This window comes from Tiliqua scincoides, chromosome 3, assembly GCF_035046505.1.
Source record: "Tiliqua scincoides isolate rTilSci1 chromosome 3, rTilSci1.hap2, whole genome shotgun sequence".
NCBI classification, from domain to species: domain Eukaryota; kingdom Metazoa; phylum Chordata; class Lepidosauria; order Squamata; family Scincidae; genus Tiliqua; species Tiliqua scincoides.
In genome coordinates, this window is record NC_089823.1 from 223,963,428 (window position 1) to 223,988,088 (window position 24,661).

Consider the following 24,661-nt stretch of genomic DNA (forward strand, 5'->3'; position numbering starts at 1 on the left):
CAGACTTGAGTCTGTCTTTGTCTGCATGTGTGCTTGCTTACTGCTTTCATGGTATGAAAAACCTCATGGGGCCTTCCTTCATACCAGCTGAGCAGCAGGGAAGTTCCAGCCAGGAGGCAGAGAAGGGTTAATGTTTGCTTTTGCAACGAAGAGAAGGAAGGAGGCAGGAGCAGGCTCTCTTCCCCATATCTGAAAGAACTGATGATCATTGGATGAAGGATGGGTGGTCTGATATTTTCTTTGGCTGAGATAGGGCAGAAAGAGGAGCCCAAGGGGGTTCTTGCCTTAAGATTGGTTGAAGAAGCCCAGGGAGGGGTAGGAGGTGGTTCGTAGTGATCATGTTTTTCAAACACATGGCTCTGTTGTTACTTGGGATTAGGGAGCTTCATTAAGTGACTGGCACAAATGGGACTACTTCTGAGTAGAGCTGCAAAGGATTGGGTCATCCTAGTGAACCTTGCAGTTGCTGCGCACGACTCTCCTCTCTCTTGCTGCTTTTGTTCCCGCTCTCATGCAGTCCCTCCACCCTTCCTGCCTTGTTTACAGGTGGGTGGGGACAGCAGGGGAGTGTTTAAAAAGAACTCAGACACACATAAACAGCCTGGCAGCAGCCCAAATTTTTCCCTGCACTTGACAAGTGTGTCAAAAAGACTCGTGACTAGAGTTTTTTTGAGTTGCAAAAATGCTCTGGGTGACTCGAAAAGTGCCCCTGTTAGGACTCATTTTTTACTTGATTTGCAGGAGGCAAAGACTTGTGACTCGACTCAAATCAAGCCACGCTGGACTTGCCCATCCCTGCCCTCTTGTCTAACACAGGGCACAGATATTGGTGTGCTTCATAATACATACCAAAACATGATATTGAAAACTGAGCTTTAAATGTTCTAATTACAGAGATATTTATGCAGGGATATATTTCCTATCTGAAAATAGCTCCTTGAAGAGAAATAAGCAAGGAATTTTGCAGAAGTTACCTGGGAATTCATTTCCAAGTGAGGCTTGATTATTTACCAAGCAAGTTGCCTGGAAATGAGAGAATAGCCTAGCCAAATCTAAGACACAACTTTCTTTTGTTTTCTTTTTGGAGATGGGATAGTCAGACAAGTGTGCTCCATGGAGAATTCTGCTGACTGATTTCTTTCTTCTTTCAGATTTTTATTTTATTTCTTGTATTTGGGTCAGATGCTAGCAAATTTTTCTCACTCTAATAGCTTGCTATGTCCAAAACGAACTGGTCCTATTTCTTAAAGTTTGTTTTGCCTAGGGCTGCTCTTATTCAGACAGTTCTTTTGTGTTGGAGTCTGCAATTGACTCAGTAAGAGGAAACCATCCTGAACCTACTCCTCCTAGCAGACGCTTTCCATGGTAGACTAGGCAACTTGTACTTTCCCCCTGTAATACCCAAAGTTAGATGTGCTTTTTGATGTCAAGAGTATAAAGGACTTTGGATATATTATATCTGGAAATCAGCATAGCAATTGTCTGCATTAATAATATAGAGCCAAGATGGTGCATTGCAGTGGTTCCCAAACTTACCATGGTTACTGTGCCCATCTTTTGCAGCGTCCTCTTCATCCTGGCTCTCTGGGTGCTGCCATCTGGGATCACATGAGATCTTGCACAATCCAAGATGGCGGTGCCCAGGAGAGAGATATTTTGCTCTTGTGATCTTGAGTTCTGATTTGCATTTATTAGCGTGCAATCCTAAAGCACCCTTGGACCAGCTTAAGTCCCTTGCACCGGCCCAAAGAGGGTTGCAAACGTACTGTAAAGCACACTTGCACCTCCTCAGGAGCAATCCACGCCAGCGCACAGAGGTGCGCTGGCGCACGGAGGCTGCATCCAGCCTCTGAGCCAGCTTGCCCCAGGTATGTTGCGTCGACCAAGCTTGGCTGATGCAGGGGTCTGGGGAGGTCAGGGAGGAGGCGGGAGGGGGTCTTTGGGGGAGGGGGGGCAGGCACAGGGCAGTCATGGGTGGGGAGCGGGAGGTGGGGAGCAGGTATGATGGATTCTAGCCCCCATTCCCAAGCAGCACTCCTCTCCTAAGACTTATGCCACCTCTGGAGGTGGCGCAAGTTCGAGGAGACCCATTGGGGCTGCAATGGCTTACACGGGGTAAGGGGAAGAGTTTCCCCTTGCCTCTGGCTGAGCCACTTTGAGTGCCTATCTTGCTGGGGTGCTGGGTACAGCACAGACCTCCTGGCCTGCCTGATCCAGCGCAAGATAGGATTGTGCTGTTAGTATCCTACTCACACTTCTTCTGTTCTGAAGCTTACAAACAACTGATTTTAAATTTCCTCCTTGCTTGACTTTAGGGAGGCTTCTTTCTACTAGTGTTTGTAGAGTCCCTTGCAGCATGTAAGCTTGCATGCAAAGAACCACGAGCAGGAGGCTCAAATATGTTAATGCTGTTCCATAAATTCCTGCACCACTGCTAGCGCAATATTTCTGTCAGCATGGCGCCATAGTGTATCATGGCTTGTGTTACAGTGCGAGAAACATGGCAATCTGGAAGGAACAGGCAGTGTCTTGTGGGCCATAAAAAATATCCTTGAAAAGCACTTCTGCTAAATCTTGCATCAGGGCTTGCATAAATGGAGGGGCTGCTCTGGATTTTAGATCTGGAACCACTTTTCACACATGAGCCTTTTCTGGAATGAAAAAGGCTCTCTCTCAGTGGAAGAGCACATTTGGATCCAAGCTTTCTGGGCAAGAGTGTTACTGAAAGCAAAATGTACTAAGAAAAATTGCTCTCATAGCCATTTCCTACATGGCTGTTTCAGTTAATTTATTTATTTACAGCATTTTTACCCCACTTTTCTCCCCGCGGGTACTCAAGGCGGCTTACAAAAGGGCACGTACAAAAACAGTAAAAAACGCAGTTAAAACAATCATACTCTGCCCTGAAAATCCATAAAACTTTGAAACATTAAAACAAACATTAAAAACAACCATAAAACATCATTTTCATCTGCAGAGCAACTTCAACACCTCAAAAGGACAAGCCTGCAAAAGCCAGATATTAATTTAAAAAGCCAAGACTCAGAAAGGTTTGCCTGAATAAAAAAGTCGTGAGGCCACGCTACCCTGCTCTTGCAAGGTCCAAACACTCTCCTCCTCAAATGATTGATTATTATTATTTATTCACATTCACTTCCTCCAAAGAGCTCAGGGCGGTTTACACAGCTGCTCCTCCCCTCCTTCTCGTCCTCACAACAACCCTGTGAGGTAGGTGAGGCTGAGAGAAAGTGACTGGCCCAAGGTCACCCAGGAAGCTCTGTGGCTGAGGGGGGGTTTGAACCTGGATCATCCAGGTCTAAGTCCACCTCCCAAACCACTACACCATCCTGGCTGATCAAATCAAATATATGTGTTTTGCTTTTGTTCTGTAATGCCATGACTTTATACACAAAGGGTGGTCCAAATCCATTAAAGCTAATTAACTGGGCAGAGAGTGGGCAGTTCTGGGCCTGGGAGCAGGCAGGATGGGAGGCACTAGCCTATGCTGCCCTCCAGGGCCTGAAAGCCCTACACAGGGCTTCTTGGACTTGCGCCGGTGATTTTGCTGGTGCAGATCCGGGTGGCCCTATTGTGCAGACTGGGATTCAACACGGGGTAAGGGAACAAATGTTCCCTTACCCCAAAGAGACTTTGGGACTGCTCAGTCCCAGTGCTGGATATAGCTTGGGCTGTGTGGTCCTGCTGCGCCAGCACTGGTTAGGATTGGGCTACTGGAGATTTAAATTGACTAGGATGTGCCTGCTGTGACAATGTGAGAATCTTCCATAATTGTTGTTGGTTTATAGTATCAGGGTTTGGATTGACTCACTGCACTGGAATGAGCAACACGTTTGGAAGTAAATTCCAGGTGTGATGTAAATTCCAGTCTAGTGAAATAACGCACAGCTGAATTAAAATGCTGGGGGGGGGGGGATTAGATTGATTGCCTTTCCAAACAGATTCTGCATCTCCTGTGTTATGACTGTTCAGTTTTATACATAGCTTTACATCTTTGCTATGAAAGTGAACCTTAAAGCTCGAGTTTTAGGTTCAAGGCAAGGTCCTATAGACTTTACTGCACAACAATCTGGTACCAAGTGACTGAACTTGAAAACCTTCCATTGAAAGAGATGGTTTTAAAATTATTTATTGGTTAATGACAATAATTATTAACCTTCTGTTTCTCTACTCATTTGTACCTATGTCCAGTCCTATGAATATTTTCTTGGAAGTAAGTCACACTTTGTGTACATAGAATTGCACCATTAGAATGAATTTCTTCATCCGATTAGTTACATGGTGGGGGGAGACCTTGGGAATTGAAGGGAGAACTTCAGAAAGATTAAAACATGCAAGAATTCAATATATACTGTCTTTTGACTTCCGCAGTCTGTGAGCCTGAAAATACATGTGTCTCTTCACATGGGCAAGCTTCAGAAACTAGCTAAATAGCTTGTGACCCCAGTGTTACCTTCCTTCAGTGGCCTGTCATCTCTAATTTATATCCTCACGTTTTATTCCATCAAATTTCCTGAGGCCAAAGATGGGTGAAGGCCTGTGATCACTTGTTGATGAAAGGGAACTTCTGTTTTACTGATTAGTGTAATGCTCATATACGTGTAACTTGATCTTCAGACATTCTCGGAATTTTGTTTTTTAATCATCACAGCATTTGATAAATACCCTGACTTCTCAAGCGCATGACCTTTGAGACTACTGCAATCTGTGATGCCCTTAGAGTCAGGCACTAACACTAAACTGCTTACTGTCAGAATGTTATAGCCATGTATTTTGTTGGTACACCTTGATTTTATGTCCTCGCTGATATCGTAATTTAGTTTAGCATTGTGCAATCTTCCCATTATAGACAGTTCTTGCAGAATCACCCATGTGACAAACCAGGCAAAAAGAATTAGCAGTAGTCAAGGGAAACAGTGGTGGTAAGCAGGCTCAAAAATGGTTAGCATTTATACCATCAACTCTTTTTATGGGGAAAAGAAACCTGTCTGCTGAAATTGTTTGTTTCTACTTAAAGACTGAGTACTGGAGAGTAATCAGCATAGTTCTTGAGTAATGATATTCTATGCTGACCTTTCTTGCTTGCCCATTTACAGCTTGGATTTGCATTTTAATTGTAACATTTTTTTCAGAAGGACCAAAATTTAATGGTGAAGCAGACAAGAACCAATGTGGGTCACATATTGCTGGGTTTAACTGGGGAGTTGTGGTTTGAAATGTAGTACCATGAATCAAATCACTGATTTGGACAAAGTTCTCATTCAGCCAGTTTCCCACTTGCAAAACGGAGGTATTAAAGGATTTATTAGAAGCCGTGGGCTTAAACATAACTTTCTGGTGGATTGCGCCTACAGATTGGAAGGTCCTTTATTTTATTTTTTTAGACTTCTCCATCATGGGGATGACAAAAAGAAGCTAACAGCGATGGTCTTTTTTTTTTTATCGCGGGAGGTTAATTTTTCATTTGAGGAGCATCTTGGGACATACATACTGCTAGCTCTTTTGAGCAGAGGTATTGGTTTTAAAGTCTGTATATCAAGGAGTTTTCTGATATTGCCACTTAAATGAAAAATAAATCTCTTTAACTGTAAGAAGTATAATATTTTTCCATTATGCTTATAGTCCATCTTATATAAATGCACTTTGCCATCTAGGTTTTTATGCTTCTTTCAGAAAGACAGAAATCATACTTTCCCTTTTGTCTTTTTTACTTCAATTTAACAAATGTTGATACATAAATTGGAAGAAACAAATGCTCCAAACATAAAAAATTAAAGACCTCCATTAAAAAAAATGTTCAAAGGTTTCCTTTGCTGTTCTTTTACACAAGATTTAACCACTCAAGACCATCTTGTATATTAACCCAAAAAACTTGACATAAAAATCATTATAGAATATCAATCACGCGAGGCCTTTACAGTCGCAGAACTTGCTTTTCACCATCGTAAATGCCTCGTAAAGAACTGCATATGGTGCGCCACTGCTGAGCACATTGGTGATGCTAGCACATACCTGCTGCTCATGGACCGAGCCCATGCCAGAACAAGTAAGATGGTAGAGGGGATGGACTGTGGGCAGTTTGGGGAGGTTCAGGGCAGGAGGTGGACTGGAGGGGGTAAATCACAGCGGCAACTATCCTATCTCCAATTTCCAGCCCACTGTTTTTGCTTCCTCTTGTAGACCAGCAAATTAGTTAGCATGGATTTGAGGAGACACACTGGCAATCAGTAAGTATTTTTATTTACCTTTCACTGGCTGTCTGAACACCCCCCCTCCCTGCCCATAGAACATAGCATATGCTCCAATGGCACGCAGCATGCTAAGGATTGGCAAGGATTAGGCTGCGAGTTTCATAAATTCTGTATCAGTAGATAACTTGACCAATGTGATTTGTACGTTTATATAAAAGATGGCAGAGAAAGTGATCATACATAAAATACACAGTCTCAGATCTGTTTCAAATGCTCAATCAAATATTCAAGCAGTGGAACTGGAAAGTCTTCATGAGTTGGTAGAGAGCCCAATCCTACCAAACTCCCCCAGTGCCTATAAAGCCACACCAGCAGGGTGTGTGCTGCATCCCCCGAGGGAGTTTAGGGTCCTGGAGGTTTCCTCAAGGAAAGGGAAGATTAGTTCCCTTGCCTGGGCAAGCTTCCGCTGCCCTGATGGATCTACTTGGACCTGCACCAGCTACTTTGCGATCAATTGGTGGCATTGCTGCCACCAATATTGCCCCCTTACTGGCTTCAACACACACTCCTCCCAACCCCAATCTCTGCCCCATTCCTCCCACTCCACTCCCCATTCCTCTGCCTCTTTCCCATTCCTTGCACCAATTTGCAGTGATGGCCAGGCTTTGCTCTATGGCGTGTTACCATTTATGATGCACTCAAGATTCCTCCAAGTCATATCTGATGATCTCTCATCCAGTCTCCTTGTTAGCCTCCAGAGATAGCTTTCTACCAGAAACTCTGTTATAAACTCTGGATAAGTGGCTACAAACAGATCCTGAATAAACTGAAGTTAAATATTGGAAAAGGAGCTGGAACGATAAGCAGGGTAAAACTCTAGAATAGTTCCTCCTGGACAGTCATGGGAGAAAAGAACCTTGGGGGGCACTTTGCACATTACAAGAAGTGTCAAAAAGCTGACGTGCAAATGACTTCTGCAACTACTTTTTGTCACTTGTAATGAGAGAAGCTGCTGTTGCCAGGTTCAAGAATGAATCAGATAAGTTTGTGGTGAATATCTTGTAGTGCCTCAGTTGTGATGCCCTCTGGAATCTGCAAGTGATTCTTCTCCTCTACAGACTTAAAGTTGCTCTAGCAAGAAGGAGATGCATACAGGCTAGAACTGCTCTCCAGGCGCTGGCTGCAGATATATGTCCAGCATCTCCATTATGTCTGCATTTTGAATGAGATGCTTGCTACAGTTCCATTTCCACTAGACAGTGTAGTTGGTGGGGATGTGCTGGAGCCATTTCCTCAAGTCTCGAGTCGAGTCCTGACTCTCCGCCCCCTTGACTCAAGTCACCCATGAGTCATAACGGTGGCTGTTGTGACTCGTCCAGAGCCATTTTTTGAGTCATTTTGACTCAAGTCTTTTTGACAAACAAGTCAAGTCGTAGAAGCTGCAAAGAAAAGCAAGCAAGCACAACACAAAGCAGAGTCTCAAGCACACACTAAAGCAAGTTTTGACTCGCGTTTATTCGAGTCTTTTCATTTTAAGGGTAAGACCCCTGAGTCCCAAGTCAGTGCCCGAGTTTTTGCGTCGTGTGGCTCAAGTCTGTATGATTCATGAAAAACGTGTGTTTCCACAATTCTTCAGAGTCATCTGAGTCACGGCCCATCCCTGGTAGCTGGTGCTATATATTCCCAACCTTGTTGCAATACAAATGGGTGCTCTGCAGTTCTCTCCAACAATAGTCTTGGGCGCTGTGCAGTTCTGTCTGGAGTTGATGTGTTGTGTTTTCTACCCATTAGAGAGAATTACAGCTAGAGAGGCATTTTATGTGCTTAAGGAGGTTATGTTCAAAAATAAATTCCCCTGGAAGATAGGATTTTGCTCCTGATTGGTGCCAGACACATTGATGTTTTTTGCAGTAAGAAAGCAATTCCTCACCTCTGGACGTATTAGATACTAACACCGTGGAATTCTTGTATAAACATGAGTTTGTATAAGTGGTTGTTGCTCTGTAAATATGTTCTGAATCTGCCAAAGTACAACCTAGTTCTGAAATTTAGAATAGTAACACCAGACTATTAAACGGAGAAGAGGGCTGAAGCAGTCTATGAATAAATGTGAATAAATGCATCCAATGACTTACAATTAAAAGGGTTGAAACTTGTATTGATTAGGCCTAAATAATTAAAAGACTTAAGGCAGGTGGAAACCCAAGATGAATGGTACATTGTGAGGTGAGCTTATCCTGTATCACTGCATGCATTTTAAAGAATGCTGCAGTCATTTTTATTAATTAATGGACTTGTTTTAACGCTTGCACCTTGCCCTTTTGACCATGTGGTTGAAGTTGCTTCCACACTCAAAAATAAAACAGTAAAGCATTAAATCTCATAATTTTAAAAGCGCAGAAAATGTTAAACCACTTTTTGTCATCTTTGGAGCTGTGTTGTCTCCTTAGTCTGCCCAGCTGCATGCTGACGTTGCCTTACTTGGTTTTCTCAGTGTCACTAAATCAGAATACCGAAGTCACCAATCTGAATAGCAAGTCACTTGAAGTAACACTGTACAATCATAGTTCTTCATCAGTGACACTCAAAGCTTAGCAAAATAAAGGTTTTTTGGCATTACTTGTTGAATTTATAGCAAATAAATAAAAACGACCAGGAATGTTGACCCACGACAAGTTGAACCATCATGACATGTACTGAAGGCTCTGTGTGCTGGCCTCTGTTTCCAGATGCCCCACCAGAGCAAGTAAGATGGAGGTCGGGGTGGTTTGGGGGAGGATCAGGGAAGTAACCAGGGTGAATCAGAGGCCATATGGGGATAGGAGAGGGAAGATCTTGGTGGCAGCACCACATACCTAAAGCCTATCCCCCTTTGCCCAGTCTGACATGCCCCCTGTGGCTCCTCTGACTTACATAGTTGGTGTAGGTTTAAGAGGACCCATTGGTGGCTAGGCTGTTTATGGGGAGGTAAGTAAAAATGATTTTTATTTGCCTCTCCTGGGCCATCCGGTCACCTGTCCCACTGCTCCATCAGTACCACTGCATCACGCTAGTTGGTAGGGAATAGGATTGAAATGAAAATTTCAAAAAACAATGTGTCACTTGGAAGTCAGTAATAAAATACATCTTGGGACTACCCATAAGTAACATGAATTTCACAACTGAATATGTTAACTCAGGGCTTTTCAAACTGGGGCATCATGATGTCCCAGCCTGTGGGCCCTGGCCTGTTTTCCCTTAAGGGCCGGGGGCAGTCTGGAGGTAGGGAGGAGGCAGCGGTGCAATCCCCAGGATCGCACCGCTCAGGGGGGCTGCAGGGGCTTGAGTTCGCTTACCCGATCCTCCTGCAGCCTCCTGGGGGTGTGGGGAGCCCTGCGCGACCTTCTGCAGGGCTCCCCAGAGCTTTGAAAGCAAAAGCAGAGCAATCGCGCCTCGCCTCTGTTAAAGTGGAAGTGGAGCGTGATCGCTCCACTTTCACTTCTGAAGCTTCAGGGAGCCCTGCAGAAGGTCATGCAGGGCTCCTTGCACCCCTGGGAGGCTGTAGAATGCTCGGATAAGTGGACCCAAGCCCCTGCAGCCCTCCTGTGGGGCGCAATCCTCAGGATCACGCCACTGCCTTCCCCTTGCCCCCACTTCCTCCCCCTGCCCCCTCAAGAACTTAGAGCGGCTCAAACTCTCCCTGAGAGTTTGAAAACCACTGTGTTAATAAAATATAGTCATCTCTTTAAAAACTATGAGTTTCAGGTGGAAACTAAAGCTGCGTTTGTTTTTAGCTAGTAGCACTAATAGCGCTAGAGAGGTGTATGTTAATCTCCTAGCACACTAGGGTCATATATGTTTTTCAGTTTCTAGTACGCTTGCCGCACTCGTAACCTTTCCTTTGACCTAAAAGCTATTAAACATGGCAGCCTCTATGCATAACGTGATCATTTGCTCTTCTCTGAGGAAACCAGCCATCTTGTAGGACAAATAGGGTAGGCGGTGGAGGAGGGGTTTTTGAATTTGGACTAAAGGAGCCATCCACTCTCAAGGCTTTAAAAGAATTATATAGAAGTTAATAACTTTAAGGAAATTTTAGTAACTATCAAGCAAATAAGAACATAAGAAGAGCCCCGCTTGATCAGGCCATAGGCCCATCTAGTCCAGCTTCCTGTATCTCACAGTGGCCCACCAAATGCCCCAGGGAGCACACCTGATAACAAGAGACCTGCAGCCTGGTGCCCTCCCTTGCATTGGCGTTCTGACATAGCCCATTTCTAAAATCAGGAGGTTGCACATACCCATTATCGCTTGTAACCCGTAATGGATTTTTCCTTCAGAAACTTGTCCAATCCCCTTTTAAAGGCATCAAGGCCAGATGCCATCACCACATCATAAGAACATAAGAACAGCCCCACTGGATCAGGCCATAGGCCCATCTAGTCCAGCTTCCTGTATCTCACAGCAGCCCACCAAATGCCCCAGGATGCCCACATCCTGTGGCAAGGAGTTCCACAGACCAACCACACATAGACCAACTATTTTGCAGGTCGCGAAAGCTTCCTAACTAAGTTTGGCACCATTTTAGTCTTTTGTTTTTTTAATTGCACTAGTAGCATTCTAGCGGCATGCTGGAGGCATGCTAGTGATGTGACTTCCTGCTAGTTTCTAGCTGAAAAATGGACACATCCAAAGACTGAGGAAACAGTAGTTTCATTCTCTGATCTCACGCTCACTCTCAGGTATGTATTTAGTAAGTGGAATCAGCTTCACTGTTTGAACTGCTCTTTTTCTCAAAGTTGATTTTCTTTTCTTTTTTTGCCGAGCAAGTATAGTTGAATTCATGCAAGTCAAGTACACCTAAGACGACGGTTGACTGTATTTGACTGTTTAAATTTTAACTTTTCTAAAAGCTCCTTTTTGGGGTCACCTGGAGGAGCAATAGTGACTAAACATAGGCAAGTGTCTGCAAAACTGTTCCAGAGTATTGATTCCTGGCCTCTAGTATTAGGGGATGGAAAGTAACCCTGGAGTCCCTAGAATAGATATGGTGAGTGAAGTTAATCCTGTGGTTGTATTGTGGTCTTGTGATCCCTGGTGCTCTTTATTGATTGCAAGTTACTGAAGTGAGATACAGACAGCAAGATCTGATCAGGTCTGGTGAAGACTTAGGAGTCATGTACAATAGTTAACCAACATCAGCAAATCTTGAGTTCCAGTCAGAGGAACTTAAATAATGATGTGATAATGTTTAATAAAATAGACTAGACCTTAACACATTTTAATTTCTAGCTTATTGTTAGGGATCTTTTTTGCAGAATTTGGGGCACAAGCCTAACCGGGTCTACTCAGAAGTAAGTCCTGTTTTGTTCAATGGGGCTTACTCTCAGGAATTGCAGCCTTATTTTCCTCCCAGGTTTTTCTCACAGGCTAGTGAACAGGTTTGTAATTCACAATCAATGCGTTAGCTGAGGCACAGAAGTGAGGTTTCAACAAACATGGGACATAAGGAACAGCTGAAGCCATCCCATCCAGACCTTCAAGGGGTATATATTCAAAATCATTTAATGTAGTTCTTGGCATCAGCTGGCAGGACAAAGTTCCAAACAACACAGTCCTGGAACAAGCTGGAATCCCTAGCATGTATGCACTGCTGAAACAGAGAAGCCTGCGTTGGCTCGGTCATGTCGTGAGAATGGATGATGGTTGGATCCCAAAGGATCTCCTCTATGGAGAACTCGTGCAAGGAAAGCGCCCTACAGGTAGACCACAGCTGTGATACAAGGACATCTGCAAGAGGGATCTAAAGGCCTTAGGAGTGGACCTCAACAAGTGGGAAACCCTAGCCTCTGAGCGGCCCGCTTGGAGGCAGGCTGTGCAGCATGGCCTTTCCCAGTTTGAAGAGACACTTGGCCAACAGACTGAGGCAAAGAGGCAAAGAAGGAAGGCCCATAGCCAGGGAGACAGACCAGGGACAGACTGCACTTGCTCCCAGTGTGGAAGGGATTGTCACTCCCGAATTGGCCTTTTCAGCCACACTAGACGCTGTTCCAGAACCACCATTCAGAGTGCGATACCATAGTCTTTCGAGACTGAAGGTTGCCAACAACTCCTTAATGCTCTTCAGCAACCTCTCATGCTCCTTCTAATCAGGTTAGAGAAGTTAGGATTTGATCTAAACAGGGTACCCAGATCCAATCCCCATTTACTGGGTGAACATCAGCCACTCACCATCACTCAGGCTAACCTGCCTCACAGGGTTCTTGAGCAAATAAAAGTGGAGGGGGGAACCATGGAGCTGCTTGGGCAGGAGAAAAATGTAGCTATATATAAGAATAAATATGAAAGAGAGATAAATTATTTTCAGCTTTCTAGTGTATGCTGATGGATCAGAAGGGATTTTCTTCCAAGTAATAAATCAGAGCATGGAAGTTATTCTGAATTAATTAGCTCAGAGTTCAAGAGTGTTAACCTATACATGACATGTTAACCAAAACTTCTGTAAGTTTTTCAGTGATGAACCAAAAGAGATTAAAGTTTTACTTCATGTACCAAATACTGAGATACGAACCACATGCCACTGTGCAATCAGTATTGTGCTGATTTCTCGACCCACAGAAGTAGGCTTTGGTTTTTGGATCGTGCACAGATTAGAAACTCTTTGCTGGGATTATTTTGCTGAACACCCAACAGCAGCAGTAATGAAGGGGGGGGGGGAGCCTGAAATAAAAAGGTTTCTAGCCAGTAATGAAACTGCAGTAGGAGCAGTTCAGCCTCATCTCCTGGAGGACAGAATTTCATCGTCCATGCGCCGCAACTGAGAAGATCTTTTCACACATTACTACCAGATATACTTCCATCAGTAGAGGAATATATGAAAGGGCCCTCTCTCATACTTTCAGGGAACAGACAGTTTTGTGGGGGGGGGGAGACCTTTGCATACCCTTAGGACCTCTGACCCTAAAAGGGTCAAACCGACACCTTGAAGATAACTCAGAAACAAACTGGCAACCAGTGCAAGTGGAATAAATAGCTTTGTGCTGGTCAGCAAATGTGCAGTAGCTTTCTGCGTAAGCTGAAATTTGTGAATGGTCTTCAAGGTGCAGGCGATGTGATCTGGAGATTGAGCCGGTGTCCTGCATGAAGAAACTAAGCAGGATCAGCCTAGGTTCTTGTCTTGGAAGAAGATGGAAATCTGCTGACAGACCTCAGGAAGGCACTGTGAGAGAATGTGGAATGTGGATGAGTCAACTAGAGACAGATAACTTCTTGAGAACTGACTGAGCATGTAAGAACATAAGAACATAAGAACAGCCCCACTGGATCAGGCCATAGGCCCATCTAGTCCAGCTTCCTGTATCTCACAGCGGCCCACCAAATGCCCCAGGGAACACACCAGATAACAAGAGACCTCATCCTGGTGCCCTCCCCTACATCTGGCATTCTGACTTAACCCATTTCTAAAATCAGGAGGTTGCGCATACACATCATGGCTTGTACCCCATAATGGATTTTTCCTCCAGAAACTCGTCCAATCCCCTTTTAAAGGCATCTAGGCTAGACGCCAGCACCACATCCTGTGGCAAGGAGTTCCACAGACCGACCACTATACTATGGCTGCTGTGAAAGCTTGGAAAATGCAGAGCACAACCAGGACATTGGCTGTACTTGGACAGAAACATCTGGTGAATGTGAGGGTTCTGTGATTTCTTCTCATAGAAAAAATTCTTGTAAAAACCCCATTTGAAAACAGAAAAAGGGGGGTTATGAATAGCCTGGTTATGTAAACCACCTTGTGTGCCATGTAAAAATAGAGAAAGGTGGTAGAATGAATGAATGAATGAATGAATGAGGGTAGAGCAGTGGTTCTCAGATTTTTAGCACCAGGACCTACTTTTTTAGAATGAGAATCTGTCAGGACCCACCGGAAGTGATCTTATGACCGGAAGTGACATCATCAAGCAGGAAAATTTTTAACAATCCTAGGCTGCAATCATGCCCCCACTTACCCAGGAGTAAGTCCCATTTACTATCATTGTTAAAAGCATATACAGAGTAGCCTGTTAAAAGTACAGAGCTGTAACATTTCCCCAGATGCAGTCAAATACCATGATAGCATCAAATCTAATATATTAAAATAAAATATTGAAATGAATGGGGACCCACCTGAAATTGGCTCACGACCCACCTAGTGGGTCCCGACCCACAGTTTGAGAAACACTGGGGTAGAGCATATGTACAGCATATTGCAATGGTCCAACTGAGATTTAACCAATACCATGCTTACACTTTTGCTTTTTGGCAACTTTGAGTGTACCTTGGTGGAGAAAAGTAGGATAAGAATGGTATAAAAAAAATCATCTTCTTTCTCCTTCTTCCCTGTTCTCATCCTTTATTCCAAAATGTTTGGTATAAACTGCTTAGGAGGAATCTCTAATAATGCGGCTTCTGTGGACTTAATCTATGGGGCAAGCTAAGAGGGAAGGCTCAGAAAGTTTGTCATCTATGAAAATTGTGTTGATGCTTCTGCAAAATGGCAGCTCTTGCAAATGTAGTCTAATGGGATTTTTTTTTCTGTAGACAGAAGGCGGTGTTTGTATTGGTATCCTTAATTAAAAAAATAACGCATAGGAAGCTTCTGAGAGATTTCTGCAGTAATTATATTAGCCATTTTCTGCGCTTATGAATAGTTTTTTGAATGCAAGTTATAGGGAATGTCAACATTTCCACTTTTCTAAGAGGCAATAATTTGTTTAGAAAGGAAGGCAGGAAGAATTATTCGGGTTGACAAATGGATGTAATCAGCTGGGTTATTATCTCTGCAATTACAGGAATACACTTTGCTGTTGTCAAGAAAAAAATGGATATTCATTTTACAAAAGGGGAAATGCGTTGGGAGGATTTTGCGTGGCTGCTCTCTTCAGCTTGCTGCTTCTGAATTAAGCCGTTGGACTATTCCAGAGCAAGTCATTTGAAAATCCCAGCTGTTGTATGTATTGTTTCTGGGGGGAAAAAAGCCAATACTTAATGGGCAACTGTGCCGGTATAAATTATAGTTTGTTTTTCAGTTGATTAGTAAAAAAATTAGCATCTCCTAAACTGTAGATGAGTCATCCTAGTAACCATTCAGCTGAGATGGTTCTTGGTAGAAAGGAACGTCAAGGATCTTCGGTTCTTCATTGGAGGCCCCTAATGTAAAAACTGGCATGTTCCCTCTGAATTCAGGAAGCTACAGCTACTTAAACATATCTTTCCCTTGCCATGAAGTTCTTCCTAGAGGAGAGGAAGTGCTAACCAGTGGTGTAGCTAAGGCTAGGGGTACAGGACCCTGGGTACCACAACTGAGATGTCAAACCTTCTCTCGCAGTCGCTTGGAGTGGTTGTGCATTGCTCTGAATGGCCACTTTTCTTTCTCATAAAGGAGGGGGGGAAGGCAAAAAAAGCAGTCAGCTGCTTAGAGCAGTACACAACTGCTTCGGAGTGCTGTAACCCAGAAGTAATGAGTAATGGCAGCATCATGTCACTGTAATTAATTCTGGGTCAGGCACTTCGGGGGGGGGCGAGTGACATTGGGAGTCACTGTCCCCAGGTGCCAGAGGGGCCAATTATGACTCTGGTGTCAAACTTTCAGTGGCCTTTGTTCCTCTGAGCAATGTCCCCACAGTGGACATTTCTGCAATGAAATGCTTGGAGACACTTCATGCTGTCTGCAGGAATTCTGTCACTGAGAGCCAAACCATCCCAATATCAGTGGCGGGTGGCAAGATTTATTTTCCCCATACCAGCATCCCCAAGCGCAGCCCCTCATTATATTTTTGATTACTGTCCCACCTTTCATCCTGCATCAGGCCAATGAGATAACTTTTTTTTCTCCCAAGAGCACATGGCAGTTATTTTAATTTAAAAGATTTCTATCCCACCCTTCCCCCTGAACATTGGGGCACCCAGTGTGGCTTATAACCATACATCAAAGTAGTATAAAAACCAAAAAACAACAGAAGCCGCAATAAGCATTAAAAATACAGAAAAATTAAATAAATTAAAACCCACAAAAAAGCGCAAAACAGATTATTAACCAAACAAAGGAGTAGGAAGAGCATTCAACAGAAACACAGAGGTAGGAAAGCTAACTAGATAATAGTTTTCATGTCCCACCAGAAGGCCAAAAAGGAGAGCATAGATCTCAACTCAGTTGGGAAGAAGTTCCATAGCGATGCTGCCACAGAAAAGGCCCTTCCCTTTATTGAGATCAATCTTGTCTTTTCTCAGTCATAGGTGTAACCTGGCGGGGGACCCCCAGGTGATATCAGGACATGAGTTGGTTCATAAGGGAGAAGGCCATTTTTCAGATCCCAAGCCAAGGAGATGAAAACCTTTAATTGTGCCTGGAAATGAACCAGCCACAGTCAATGCAGCCACAGATGCAGAGGTCTGACAGAGCGACATCATGGGGGGGGGGAACCAATCAACTTTCCAGCACCAGTGTAGCCGTCCCAAAGGGCAAGTGCTTTATCCTGTGGAGGTGGTGCTGGGGCAGTCATGGAGGTCTCTTCAACATAAGGGAACATTTATTCCCTTACCTTGTGGCTGCATTGTGGTAAGTCGGATAGGACTGGGCCGAAAGCTGCTGAAACCACACAGGCCACTGCTTTCTGCACTAATTGCAGTTTCTGGACAGTCTTCAAGGGCAGCCCTACATACAGCATGTTACAGTAGTCAATTCTTGATGTCATTAGGGCATGCATTACCTAGTCAGGTCTGACCATTTCAAGTACAGAAGCAGCTGGTTCATCAATCTCAGTTGGGCAAAAGTCTTCCTGATCATTGCCATCAGTTAGCGATTCAGGAGTAACTGAGACTTCTCCAAGCTGTGAAACCTCTCTTGCAGAGCGGGTGCAACACCATTCTGAACAAACTGACAGTCCAGCACCTGAGCTGAAGAGTCTCCTGGTTTGGAGAGCTATATTTTGTCCAGCTTTAGTTTCCGCTTGGGAATAAATAAAAACTTGGGGGTGGCATTGAAGTGGGTGATCCAGGTTTCTGATCTGCATCATCTCATCCTTTCATTTGCACAAGCCTCCTTGAAATTCTGTTGCTTAGTCACACTACAGCATGGCAGAACTCGGAACAATTTTTATGCATATAGATCTACTAGTTATCAGAACGAATATCTCATGTGTTTGTGTGACAAGCCAGGGCACCAATGCGTGCAGCAGCTCCCTGTACAAATGACAAAGGAAATGTTCCTGTTACCATGTGTGTGCAAAAGGACACATATTTCAACAAAAAGGGTAGTCTGTGAGCCAAACCTGTGAAGCACTACATCTTAGCTATAGCTGCGTTTTTGACTCAGATGACAACAGATTGCATTATGAAGCCCCTTGCATGGGTAGACTTCTGTTGTGTTGCCAGCCAACTGTGGTGTAGCAAATGGGACAGGAAGCTGCTGAACTGAGGAAAACTGAGCACGGCAAGAGAGCATCTGTCTAGCTGTTGTCGAAACAGGTTTTCAAATGATCAGACGTCATTTTTTTTTGTCTTTTGTTTTTTTCTTGGCATAACTATGTTTTCAAACCACCATGTCCTGCTGGGAGAGAAATATTGAAGTTTCAGTTCACAAATAATCATGGCATTTCTTTTTTACAGCTTAAATGCGGCCACTGTGGGGGGGATTCATTTTTTTTTTCTTTTTTTCCTATAAAATCACAGTATTGGCCAAAATTAAGTGATTAAGCACAATGCTTCGAAGAACAGCTTGTGGAGCTTGATGACACACTTACTGGAAAGCTGAATGGCAGTTTCTAGTAATTGGTTATCATTTCCCACTCCATCCTTGCTTCTACTCTTTTCTCTGTTGCCTTCCTCTTCTTTTTAATGTTAGATTGTAGACCCCTCTGGGCAGAGACTCATCCTTTTACCAGAGTTCAAAGTATGGGGGGGGGATGTAAGTCAATGAAATTCACAAGGTCCATTTAAATTATGCACCACCACCCCAGATTTTCTGCAAACTACATCTGGAGGGATGATGGAAGAGACTGGGCCCCTCTGCAACTTCTGCTTATACTCTGTAAAGTGCCATGTACACTGAGTGTGGCCTCTGCTGGGCTCAGAGAAGTAGAGCTCCCCTCGCCTCCAGAGGGGGCACATGCCAGGGGCAGGCACGGTGGGGCCCCATGAACCTGATCCACCGATAAGTGATCTGCGGATACAGGACCTGCAGATACACCCTCCCCCTGTATAAATGTATCTGGAAAGTCATTCGCTTCTTTTCAAGGGAATGCACATCTTTTCAAGCTGCAGTGCACATCGAAGGTTCCAGGTCCAATCCTTAGCATCAAAGGGGCAGGATTTATGAACCCCACAAACATGTTTACTGTGCATAGATGGAGGCTTTAAGTAGCAAACAGTGTAAATTCCTAGCTAGTAGGACCATATGATACGGCATCTCTACTCAAGGAGCTTCCTTGACTTTCAGTTACGGCATCTCTACTCAAGGAACTTCCTTGACTTTCAGTTTATTTCTGGGCATAATTCAAACTGCTTGTTTTTGAAAAAAAAACCAAAAAAAAAACAAACTAACAAATGAAATAGCCTGAATCTGGGATGCCTGAAGGACTGCTTGCTCCTGTATGAACTTGTCCAACCAGGACTGGCTCCAGGTTCAAGGAGCCCCTTAGCAAGGTGATTTCTGGGATCCGTCCCCCCCAGTTGTGGCAGTGGACACAACACCACATAGGGCATGGGTCTCCTAACCTCCAGCTTCAATCCGGCCCGCGGCCAGCCTCTTGTCCCCTGAAAGCCTCTGGCCCACTTGGCTGAACATGACTGGAACTGTGCTCTGGTTGCATCTGGAGGGTGTTCTAAGGGCCAGAGAGTTTGAATGAATGAACCCATTCATTCATTTATTCACTCATCTAAGTTCCATCTCTAATTTATTTATATAAATTTTATATTTAATTTTTTTTTTCTGGCCCACAACACCATGCCAGATATTTGATGTGGCCCTCTGGCCAAAATGTTTGGAGACCCCTGACATAGGGCACTGTTGGGGATGACAACATGACGAAGAGCTAAAAGCACTGTTAAAAGCAGGTCCAGGGCCCAATCCTATCCAATTTCCCAGTGCTGGTGCAGCTGTGCCAATGGGTCGTGCACTGCTTCCTGTTGTGAGGAGGTAGTCACAGAGGCCTCCTCAAGGTAAGGGAATGTTTGTTCTGTTATCTTGGGGCTGCATTGTGGTGCTGGAAAGTTGGATAGGATTGGGTTCCCAATCAGCTGGCAGTTGCTGATTGGGCTCAGTTGTCTATGGGGCAAGCAGAGCAAGCATCACAAGTGTCACCCGTTCCCCCCCACCACAGGTCACTGAGTCCCATCAGTTTTCCAGGATGCCTTAGGCTGCCACCAGCACTGTGTCAGCAGCTGAGATCATCACCAGAAGCTGTCTTTCAGGTGCCTTCACCTGCAAAAGCTAATCAGTAGGCCCCTTTAGTGACTGTGGAACTCTCTCCCAAGGAAGACCTGCCAAACACACACATTATAATCCTCCAGGCACCTGGAAAAATCTTCCCTGTTGATTCAGGCTTTTGGTGAGTGAGTTGATTTGTTAAGTCTGCCTGTCTGCTGCTGGCATCTCCACCGCTACTCTTATTATTGTTTGTTCAGACTGGCCTGTCTTCTGGTTTTAGTGTGGCTTTGCCTTTTTACCTTATTTGTGAAATATAGATTTTGTTAAGCCTCCTTGAATTCTAGCAGTGGCAGAAACTGCTAAGCAAAGCCTTATGTTTAGTAAGCATGCAGTGGACAGAACATCTGGGAGCCTCAACTATTTCAAACCCCCTGGTGCATGCTAATTATGTGGATCTGTGTGTTTAAAATGTATTTAAACACTGCATTGTGCAGTTGTCATGTGAAGGTAGCAGAACCAGGAATGTCCTTGGGTATTTCTTGGAGGAAGGGAGTTCTGGGTCAGATGGACAACTGGCCCGGTTGGGGGGTGTTGTTTTTTAAAGCTCTTTCTCTACCCTTATTGTATCAGTACTGCGTCCCAGTAAACATATTGCATCTTGTGCCAGATCTAGCACAGATGATCGTGTCTTGGCTTTTGTTCAGCTAGATTTTTATTTACACGTCTGAGAAGCCAGGAAAAAAAGACCTTTTCTCTTTTAAGGATGCTGAATGCTGTTTATTTATGATCTGGCAGGTGGGAGGTGGGATTTCATCACAGCCATGCTAGAACATCATCGATCTCCACTCTGTGAATGACCCTGCTTTTGTCTTATTTTAACCCCTCGACTTCACAATCTGGCTAACTGCCAAATCGTAAGAACTTTTTAGTTTCTTGTTTTAAGCCATTTCTGCCCAACTTTGCACATACACAACAGGGATCAAATGTGTACATCTTGGGGTGGGCAGAAGCAGGTTTTAATATCATGCTTTGAAATGCTAGTAAGGTGCACTGGGTTTCAAGGCAGTTATTGTATCGCAGCTAGGCTTACCTATCAAATACGTGCTTTGCCATGGACCATTGATTGATATCCACATTGTCGTTGCTTATTTTGTGAACCAGTCCACAGCCGACTTGAACTTTGACCCATGAAGCTTTAGGCCAGTAGTTTTTCCAACTTGCTGCCCTCAGGAAAACTTTTTCATATCTGTTTGCCCGCTGTGGAACCCCTTCATCTTGGCTAAGGAATCCTTGTATCATGCAGAGCAGTGTTTCTCAAACTGTAGGTCAGGACCCACTAGGTGAATTGTGAGCCAATTTCAGGTGAGTCCCCATTCATTTCAATATTTTATTTTAATCTATTAGACAATGCTCCCATGGTGTGTGACTGCATTTGGGAAAATGTTACAGACCTGTACTTTTAACAAGCTACTATGTATATTCTTTTAACAATGATACAATGATAGTATATTATTTTTATTTTTATTTTTATTATTATTATTAATATACCGCTTTTCAACAAAAAGTTCACAAAGCAGTTTACAGAGAAAATCAAATATCTAATGGCTCTCTGTCCCAATAGGGCTCACAATCTAAAAAGATGCAAAAGAACACCAGCAGGTAGCCACTAGAAAAGACACTGCTGGGGTGAGGAGGGCCAGTTACTCTTCCCCTGCTAAAAAAAAGAGAAGCACCCACTTGAAAAAGTGCCTCTTACTCCTGGGTAAGCGTAGGTAGGATTGCAGCCTAGGATTGTTAAAAAATTTTTCCTGCTTGATGATGTCACTTCTGGTCATGACATCACTTCTGGTGGGTCCTGACAGATTCTCATTTGAAAAAGTAGGTCCCGGTGCTAAGTGTGTGAGAACCACTGCTGCAGGGGATTATGAGGTACATACTCTGATTTTTTTCCATCTCCATCTCACTAGCTCAGCTTAGTTAATGCTCTGAAAACTGAGCACACCTAAATGTGTTCAGTGCCACTACATAGCTAGGATAAGACTGACAGTGATGAATAAGTTGTCTTTGCGGTAACTTGCCTCCCATTGGCTTCCATTGTATGCTGCATTTTTTTTTCCTCTCATTGCTTCGCTGTGGATGTTTATGAATCTGAATTACTGCAAGATGTCCATAACCTTCTTTATAAGCCGACTCAGGGTTCTTTTGGGAACCCAAAGTGTGTGCCCATACAAGTGTGTACACATGAAAACTGTGGACATAAAGTGAGTTTACAACCCAGCATTATGGTATGGAAGTATTTGGCCCACAGGTGAAAGGCTAAACTGGGGTTCTTGGGAGCAACACCCTCCCCTCTCTTAGGCTTGAGAGAAGCCTTTTGAACTCATCCCTCACCCTGCTCTTCAGTTTAGCCCTGCAATCATAGACCTAGGAGGATCCTGCCCTTTAAGATAAACAAGATCATTTGGAGTCACAAAAGAGCATGCCTCTCAACCTCAGCAGCTCCTTTGACATCAGAGCTTCATGCTAATCAAGCCACAGGGCCCAGGAACAATTAAGAAGCACCTAGTCGCACCCTTTCCAATGTGTAGCACAATAGGAAACAGCCATTTACACCAGGAAGTGGGGTGGAAACCCATCATGAAATGAGAGTCCCTGATGAGCTCACCCTCAAATAGACTTTATACTTTACAGAGTGTGGCCAAAGACTCCCAAAGTGTGCATTCTCCTTCCTCCTAGGTTAATGTGTCTGAGAATATCCTGCTGGTGTAATTCTCAGACACTCCACATGCAGCACTAAGCGTTCCCATGTTGTTTAGCACCCCAGGAAGTGCTGGATCCCAGCCCTGCCTCCCGCTCCCCCCTGCCCAGGAATGCCTCCCAGCCACGCCAATGCAAGCCTCAGCGAGGAAGCCAGCACAAAGGCTTGTGTCAGCCTACAAAGGCCAGCACACCTTTGTGCGCTGGTCTGATTTCCTCCCGAGGAGGCACAGGAACTTGCGCCAGCCCAAGTGAAGGGCAGGATTCCGCCCTAAATCTGCAAGAGTTAAGTACCCTCTTAAGCAGGGATACCTATATGCCTCGTTTCATTCATGGTGCCTGTTGAGGTCTGGAAGTGACATCATTAAGCAGAAAGTGACATCATTAAGCAAATGATGGCCAGAAATAAGCACTTTGTTCTCACATAGAAACTCATTAACTGCAAATGACAAAAGAGAAAATGTGCAAATTTTGTTCCTATTTTCAAGATATGAGGGAGCCCAATTATCAAACTGGGAGAGCCCAGTTATAACAGGGGCCGGATAAATTGCTTCCAGGGGCTGCATTTGGCCCACAGGCCTTATGTTTGACACCCCTGCTCTTATGAGTATTTTTTATGAATACAGTGAACATCTGAGAGCCAACGTAGTGTAGGAAACAGGTGTTGTGTTCTGATGTGGGGAATGCAAGTTCAAGGCCCTGAGCCAGAGATTTTCAACCTTTTTCATCTCACGGCACACTGACAAGGCACTGAAATGGTGAAGGCACACCACCAGGTTTTTGACAATTGACAAGGCACACCATGCTGCCAGTGGGGGTTCACATCTCCCATTGGCCCTATTAATAAATGACCTTCCCCCAAATTCCTGTGGCACACCTGTGGATCACTCGCGGCACACCAGTGTGCCATGGCACAGTGGTTGAAAATGGCTGCCCTAAGCCATGATGCTTCTTGGGCATCCATGCTCAAGTTGCCTGCCTCGCCTAACAGAACTCTATAAGCATCAAGTAACAGAACTCTGTGTCCACTGCTACAAGATCTCTGGAGGAAGATTGAAATGCAAATGTGATCATTAAAGATCACACAATCCATAGTGTGGAACAAGGAGCGGAGCAGGAGCAAACTACACTATGCTAGCAGTATCTGTAAAGAGATGAAACTACTTATGTAGTGGTTTTATGCTGGGGTTGTGACTTTTCTTACAGACAGTACTTATGAATAGTGCTGCAAACGTATCAATCAGGACTGCTGCATTTAATGGAAGTGAACATTTAAGAACCATTTGCCTGGCAACCGCTGCCTTACTACAATCTTTGCGTTGTTTATGGATCTCTGTTTTGCATTTAGCAAATGGCACAGGCATTTTGCTTTTCTTGAAATGTGAGAAATGCCTTTTGAAAACACAATTGGTAAGAGCTAATTTCTCTGAGCGGATGATTGAAAAGTAGTGCTGAGAGCCCCAGTTTCAGAAAATGAACGTGAAGTGCTTTGAGCACTCAAAAGCACTAATACAAATACGAAACATTATTATCTGGGGCTTTCTGTTTCTATGTAGATTTCTATTACATTAAAATAATTGGTTAGATGAAATGTTTTGATATAATTTGATCAATCGTTTTTTACTATCGTATCTAGTTTTGGGTTCCATCTCTATTGTGTACTTTATTGGTTAGAATGAACACACATTATTTTAGCTTTAGGTCTCAGTTCTTAAAGTACTCTGATGGAAATGCATGCAGCCTCCTGGCCTTTTGCAGAAAAAATAAAGTTGCTAATGAATTCTGCCCAGAATAAAATTTTGAGGTGATTTTGAAGTATTGCTTGGACAGGACATCTAAGGAAGTTCACAGGAAGCCCAAACAATTTTGACATGATTGATAAAATGTTGGGGGGGGGAGCCCCTCAAACTATTTCCCCTCAAAGTGAATTCTGAGGACAATTTGGAGCGGTTTGCCCTGGCACTAAGATCCAAGAAAAGCAAAAACAGTAATACTACTTTGATTGATTTAAGCGGTTTGATATTAAAATATTTTTAATAGATGGGTAGCCCCAACCTTCAGAAGTCCTCAGAGGGTTTTCACGAAAATGGGAAGTGTCTTTCTAAGGCCTAATCAATCACTTCTCTTACTTTGTGAATGGAGACAAGAACAGTTTTGGAATCCATTGTGAGAGTGTCCCTAGCTAGTACAATCCAATGCATGCCTCCCAATGGGTGGGGCACATAGGAGAAGTCAGGAGTTCTCAGTACCTGTGTTAATCTTCATATAAAGTTACTGTGGGAGAGATTTTAGGGGGGGGGGAATGCGTAGG

At 44.0% G+C, this 24,661-nt stretch overlaps 1 protein-coding gene across 1 annotated transcript in view; it reads left to right on the forward strand.

Moving 5' to 3' along the window:
- LOC136645313 (multiple epidermal growth factor-like domains protein 6) overlaps window positions 1–24,661 on the forward strand; it is a 260,946-nt gene that overhangs the window by 139,332 nt on the left and 96,953 nt on the right. The gene's annotated exons all lie outside the window — the stretch shown is intronic.